The following is a 6,895-nucleotide window of genomic DNA, read 5'->3' on the forward strand; positions in this document are numbered from 1 at the left end:
GTGCTTTGCTACATTTGTTTGTATTTTGGTTTATAGAGTAGAAATGAAAAATAAACGTTAAAAAACCATAGGTAAAGTGTATATTGAAATAAATTATCAATCTTTAAACTGTAATCTCATTCTTTGTTTGTTTGTTGGGCTCAAAGCTACTACAGACCAACTATAGAACAATTTTAGATGTCTTGCAATAACCTTTTTCTACCAATGTCTCTTTTGCTAAAGGTCGACCGACGACTTTGATTGAACTGACATACAGCCTTATCAGCGTCTCTCTCTCAATTTTTAGCTGTGGCAGTAAACTCAAAACCTTAAAAATGATATGTATTAACTTTCGAAAGATCAAGAAAATTACACTAATTGCAATAGTTTGTAGCACCAATCAAATGTGCTATTAATGTCCACCAAGGCTGGCTATGGGGCAATGCCAACTAAGCGACCGCCTAGGGCCCCCACTTGTTGACAAAAAAAAAACAAGCCCCCAATTCTCCATCCACTATATATAAAATTCTAATAAAGCCCATATCCAAAATACATATTAAAACAATAAAGCCCAAACATTACATTGACCCAACAAATTTAAGCCCAGGCCAAAATAAAACAAAAACAAACAATAAGGTTTGGTTATTGTTTCTATTCGGTCGAGGCCAACAGAAAACAAAAACAAACAATAAGGTCAGTTATTGTTTCTATTTGGTCTTCTAGAGTTCTGGTTTTCTCTTTCCTATTTCAAAAAACCCGGGGGGTTTAACTGTTTAAGGCCCCACTTTGAGAGCTCACCTAGGGCCTCTCAAATCTCAGGGCCGGCCCTGACGTCCACCACCAAGAGAGTAGGAATGTTGGTAAATGTGAGTAAAGGATATGATTTAATATTTGTATATGTGGTGAACAAATCAATATTTGTATTTACTTCATAGCATGGATGATACATAAAAGCCATAATTCGCATTAGGATATGATAAACCTACCTAATTCACGTTATTTGCATATTTTTCTTTATTTCAAAGCCTTCTGAAAAATCAAAAGTCAACTAACAACACTGTACCAAATATTGTTTTGATAGTCCTTTATCCTGCATAAATCAAAAGCATAACAAAATCTGATCTAATATTGGAGAAAAAGCAAGGTGAGCGTCAAGAATAATAATATTGGTATCTCAGGAAACAATTTGTAGTAGATGCCGTCGTTTAGAAAAATATGTCAAAGAATTGGTATTGGATCAACCTCTCTTTATATACTTCCAATTCAGGAGAATATGAAGCAGCCAGGAGTTGAGGTTTCAAGACCTTTAGACAATTTAAAAGGAGCAACAAAAGTTCCCATATGCATAGAAGACCACCCATGAAAGAGGAACATCCAGCGGAAGCTACACTTGTGTTAACGCCGATATTCATGCATACCACCTAAAATATGACACAGTCAATTATGCCCTTGCTTTTACATTTCCTTCTAGAAAAAAAACTTGCCCCCAGTTTCTTGCCTTCTAATACCATCTGATTTCTACATATCGAAAGTGATATCTTTCTAGAAATAATTGCAGCCACCCCAAAGATTGATGTTTGTGATATCCTTGGGCTAGTGCCTCATTCATGTTCATTACTCTTGAGGCCAAAGATCTTTACAATCCATTACTGCAACCAGCAACCACCTTGCATTGGGATAAATATATCCATTACCAATTGCCTCTTTGTAGAAGCCATATTCATAGATGGATCATGTAAGTATTGGGCCAAGAGATAGACCTAAGACCATAGTATGTATTGGGCCAAGATAGAGGATAGGCCCAAGACCATACTATTTCCCATGAAGTAAACCTAAAGAGGAATGGAGGGTGAGGATTAAAGGAGGGGAGATATAAAAGAAAGGGAGGAGAAGAGAGGAGGGAACTATGGTGCGGCTTGATTCACCAACAAGTGGTATTAGGGAACCCAAATGGGTTCAGCTGGTAAGTGAGAATGATCACTATTCCTTAAGATAGATTTGTAAGATTGAAGTTAAGGAAATTAGTCATTACATTTGGCACCGTCTGTGGAGAATCTCATAAATGACCACGTGGTGACTTTCTATATATACATGGTAGATTGGTAGAGAATATGGGGTGAAGAAGGCGGTTACAAAAAGACACCACATTTCAACTCTAGTTACAAATTAACAAGGTGTTACTTGCACATGGAATTAACAATAAAGTGCATGTGTCATGTGTGGAGCTTTATTATGTAACATTTATGAGCTGATTTCTACACGCTCTTGCAGCGAAGATCTCTCTCTCTCTTCCTAATTAGGCGCATAGGGTTGGACATGAGTCAATTGCGAGCACAAGTTAGCCGGGACTTGGAAATACCAAAGGAGCTCACAGTGCCCATCCCAGGCCCGCTTCACGGTGAAAATAAATGCATAATCGGTGATCGACCGTATACCGCAAATACCATAGGCCGTGTTATACGCTGTGTAGTTGACGTGAAAAGAGAATGACGATTCAGCAAAAAAAATAAGTTTTCTGTGGATACATTTCACTATATATATAGTGAGTTGTGTTGAATGAGGTAGATAAATTGCTCAATTGAAACTTGATAAACTCCTAAATGTGTGTTTTATTACCTTTACATTACTGTATTACAATCCTTCTTACACATAATAAATTGATAACTCATAGCTTTTACTATCTTTTGTAGGTTATAGGCCATTTCAAACCACTTATTATAAAAAATGTATTTTAGCTAGCACCAAAAGGAACTTTATTAACGCTTCTTATGAAGACTCAAGCTGCTATGAGAAAATCAAAGTCAAAGGTCAGGGACTCAAAACCTAGAAGACTGAAAGTCATGTCATTAACTCAGAAGATTGGAGAGGGATGGCCTTGTCACAAAAGAAGACTTCCTCAAAACCTAGCTTGATAAAGAAGATAGAGAAAAAGCAAAAGCAAAAGTATAAAGGAAAAATAAAAAACAACATAGTGAGGTGTCATGATTGTAGAGGGAGAGGGAAAATCAGTCATTGTAAAAGTAGGAGTATAAAAGCAAAAAAGTAGGGAGAGAAAGCATTATCCAATTTTTGGTTTGACAATCCAAAAATTGAGATCAATTTTATCATGCTTTCTTAGGTAGATTTACATTTATTACATTTTATTTTCTTGATTGTTATTTCCTTATTTCAATCTATCTTGTTTTCTTGTTTTATGTTCTTGCTTTCATTTCATTTCAATACTTGTTTCAATCCTTGTTTTCAACTTGTTGTTTTCAATCTTTTCATTCCAATCATTTGTCTCTGCATTTCTTGTCATTCAATATCAAGAGCACTAGTTGCACTCATTGAAGTTATTAATGAGTGTGACTTGCTTGGTGATAAAATCACCGCCTTTCCCCTTCATTCTTTATGTTTTAATCTTACAAACTTCATGTTTTCAATACTTTCCTCTCTTTAAACACTAGTCCTTCCATACTCATTAGAAATAGAAGAAAAAGATGAATAAGAAAAGCTAAAAAGTTGTTGTTTGACTCATCATTCATTCCTCCCATCTTAAGATTTAGGATGAACTTTAACACTCCCAGTAGCACTATTACTACTTAAAATGGCACTGTCGTCATGGATCTAAGCTTGGGAAGAAGATGAACAAAGACAACCATTTCTAAACTCTTCTCCTTCATTTTTTTCATTTACTTTAATTTTATGTCTTTTAAAGTTTATTGTTTTTATATTTACTTACTCATGTTTTCTTGTTTTACTGTAGATTCAATCAAACGAAACCTACCATTGGAACACCACGAATGAGCGAGAGAAGCTGCCAGAAGCTCGGAGCAAACAAGAAAAATCAACCCGCACCCATTACCCTACTTGTCGCATCTGCGCCCTTCACTCCCACGACCATGCCTCCATTTCCACAGAACAAGATTCCGTAGGTACAAGTTCTTTTTCGTGTTTTGTAGATTAATTTCGTAGGATTAGTTTAATCAAACTGTTAGCCATTTGAAACTAGTTAGGTTTTGAATATTTAATGTTTTGAAAAACCAAAAAAATATATATATAAATATTTTAAAAATACAAAAAAAAAATAGTTTATTTTCAATCTTAGATAAATAATAGTTTTAGGATAATATCATTTTTTTTACTTTACCAATATTATTTTTCAAATATATATATATATATATATATATATATATATAATAAAAAAAAAAAAAAAAAAGGATAATATCAACTTAGATAAGGTTTAGGATATTACCAACCTTTTTCCTAAAGTGAAAATTCATTTGTCTTTTGGTTGAAGTTTAATAACTTACCAAGTGTTAGGAGTTTGATGTACTTGGAACATTTGGATGCATGAGGCGAGTAGTGCAACAATACGCTCACGCATCTCAAATCAACTTGAAGATTAAATTTCTAATCATTGACATTGTTCTTTTCATTAATCTAGTTAAGTAGTTATATAGTTAAATAGTATTTTATTTACACTATGCATGTTAATCCCACGAAGGCAAAGTTGTAAATTATTGGATGTGCCACATTTTCAACCCGACTTGTGGGTTTAGATAGTCAAAATTTGTAACCGAACAAAACACTTGAATGGTTGGGCTTGATTCTCAGATCACGCGCCAACCAACGTCGACTACACCTCAAACAGTGTGTACACATGACTTGAGAGGGAAAACTCTCAACCTCCTCTTAACTCCCAGTCAGAGGATACTTGGTGTTTACAAAAGCATGCTTGTGTGATTTTGTGTTTAACTTCCGCATTGTATTTACTTTAACACGCATAAGGCTAAACCTGAGCCACATAATAACCATTGGGAAGTTATTACCTAATGTAGATAAATTGGACGTTGCTTGTTACTTGAGGCCCAGCCAAACAAATAATTAAAATCAACCAACTAAAGCCAAAAGTAGTCACGCTCCTCTAGAAAAAGGACAAAAATATAGCCACGAGGATTTAGAGTAATCAATTACCATATTCCGGTGGACCAACTACCTTTCTCACTCCCCTCCCCCAGATTCACCATGAGTGAGTTTCTTGGTAGCACACCACTTGGTGAAGTTGATTGCCTACTATTCTGAGCCGTGTAGTAGATCCCACCTAGTTTCATGCCCAATTGTTTGTTTGAACAGGGCATGGTAATCTATAGACCAAGCAAAGATTTTCAAAACTCCAATTTACAAAAACAATTTTCGATTGTTTGAGCATCCATTGCATCGTTTGCGCATTTTTAGGTAGTTTTGCTAGTCTTGCTAAAGTACATGATACTGGGTTCAAGAACTACAAGGTTTAGTGAGTATAAAACTTACTCACATAGGATGGCATGTCGTCTTAGACAATCTCCTATTTCTCGTCCTCCACCTTCTAAGATGGCTAGCAAAGTTGTGCAAGCTGAAGAGCCTCTCTCCAACTTCTACACACCGTTACAAGATGGACTTGTATACGACTCACACCGCTCACAAGCTATTTTTGCATTCCACCGAATGTGTTCAATCTCTTACCCATCTTTCACAGGTTTGAATACAAGTTATCGTACAAACATCTATGGCGGATACATGAAGTATGCAATACTTTCTACCATCCAGGCATCACCATTGATCAAGTGAAGCTACGAGTGTTTCCTTTTACTCTAGTCGGTAAAAGTTAAGCATGGCTTCTTTCTCAAATGCTCGATTCTTTCGATACATGAGAAAAGGTTGTGTTCTCCTTCATAAAGAAGTATTTTCCACCAAAGAAAACAGAAGAGATAAGAAGTAAGATACAGTTTTTCAAACAGAGTCCCAGTGAGACATTCTCTGAAGCATAGGATAGATTCTCTGACCAACTCCATTCATGTCCTCACCATAAACTAGAAAAATCCACTCTTGTCCAATGTTTCTTCAAATATCTTCTCCAAGAACACAAAGTAACCATCGACATCATGAGTAATGACAATTTTTTGGATAAAGGTGCAACCGAAGTTTTAACCTTTCTTGAAAACCAAGCTGAAAAAAGTACCTATTGGGGCGACATAAACAATTCCAAAACAACCCAACCCAGTACATCTAAGGCTAGTGGTATTTTTAAAGTGAAATCCGATCTATAAATCAAAACATTAATTGAATCCTTCACAAGAAAGATAGATGCCTTCACAACCAAACAAAAAGACCAAACTCCTCAACCTATCATAAACATAAATACCTCACCATTCAATTTTTGTTTAAGCCTAAATCATATATATACCAATTGTCCATTGCTCACCAACATATCATCACTTCCGCCAGAAGAAGTCTGTGCTTTCAATATACCAAATGCACCATGGAGGTAACACCTTAACTTTGCATAGACTAATAATCCACAAACCCAACCACCCCCAAAGTTTACTAACCACATCAAGCCACCAAATACATTTAGATAAGGATAAGGTACCTATAACAATCAGAACAGAGTATTGGTCCCATTCCATTTTAACCAAAACTACCAAAATCCACCAATCAACAACCAAAGAGACCTAGTTCCAGCTACACTACCAACTAGTGTCCAAACAGATAAGCCAACCGAGATAATGCTATCGGTAATACAATAACAAACTCAAATCCAAGCATCCATGCAATAATCTCTAAACTTGTTAGCCAAAGATAAAACCCAGAAAGGTGTGTTCCCAGGCCAAACAATTCAAAATCTTACCCCAAGAGATTAAAGCAGTCACAACTTTACGTTATGGCAAAACAATTGACATCAGAGTAGTCTTACCAGAAGACCCTGCACCTATAGAAATACCAGTTCTAAGACAAATCTTACCAGAACCAGAAACTGAAAAATAGATACCTCCACATATCCCTGTCGACATTCTAGCTCTTAAATCATCAACTCATTCACCTGACCCAGTTAAGAAATATAAATCAAAGGCACCTTTTTCAGCATGCGTAATGACACCCAAGGAGGATGAAATTT

General features: G+C 35.9%; 1 non-coding gene across 1 annotated transcript; it reads right to left on the reverse strand.

The window, feature by feature from the left end:
- Positions 1–5,706: 5,706 nt before the first annotated feature.
- On the reverse strand, positions 5,707–5,812 carry LOC147496710 (small nucleolar RNA R71). The gene has a single exon (XR_015197302.1). It is a non-coding gene; the product is annotated as a small nucleolar RNA R71 (small nucleolar RNA).
- Between the last annotated feature and the right edge of the window lie 1,083 nt (positions 5,813–6,895).

Source organism: Coptis chinensis, chromosome 5, assembly GCF_015680905.1.
Source record: "Coptis chinensis isolate HL-2020 chromosome 5, ASM1568090v1, whole genome shotgun sequence".
Classification (NCBI taxonomy): domain Eukaryota; kingdom Viridiplantae; phylum Streptophyta; class Magnoliopsida; order Ranunculales; family Ranunculaceae; genus Coptis; species Coptis chinensis.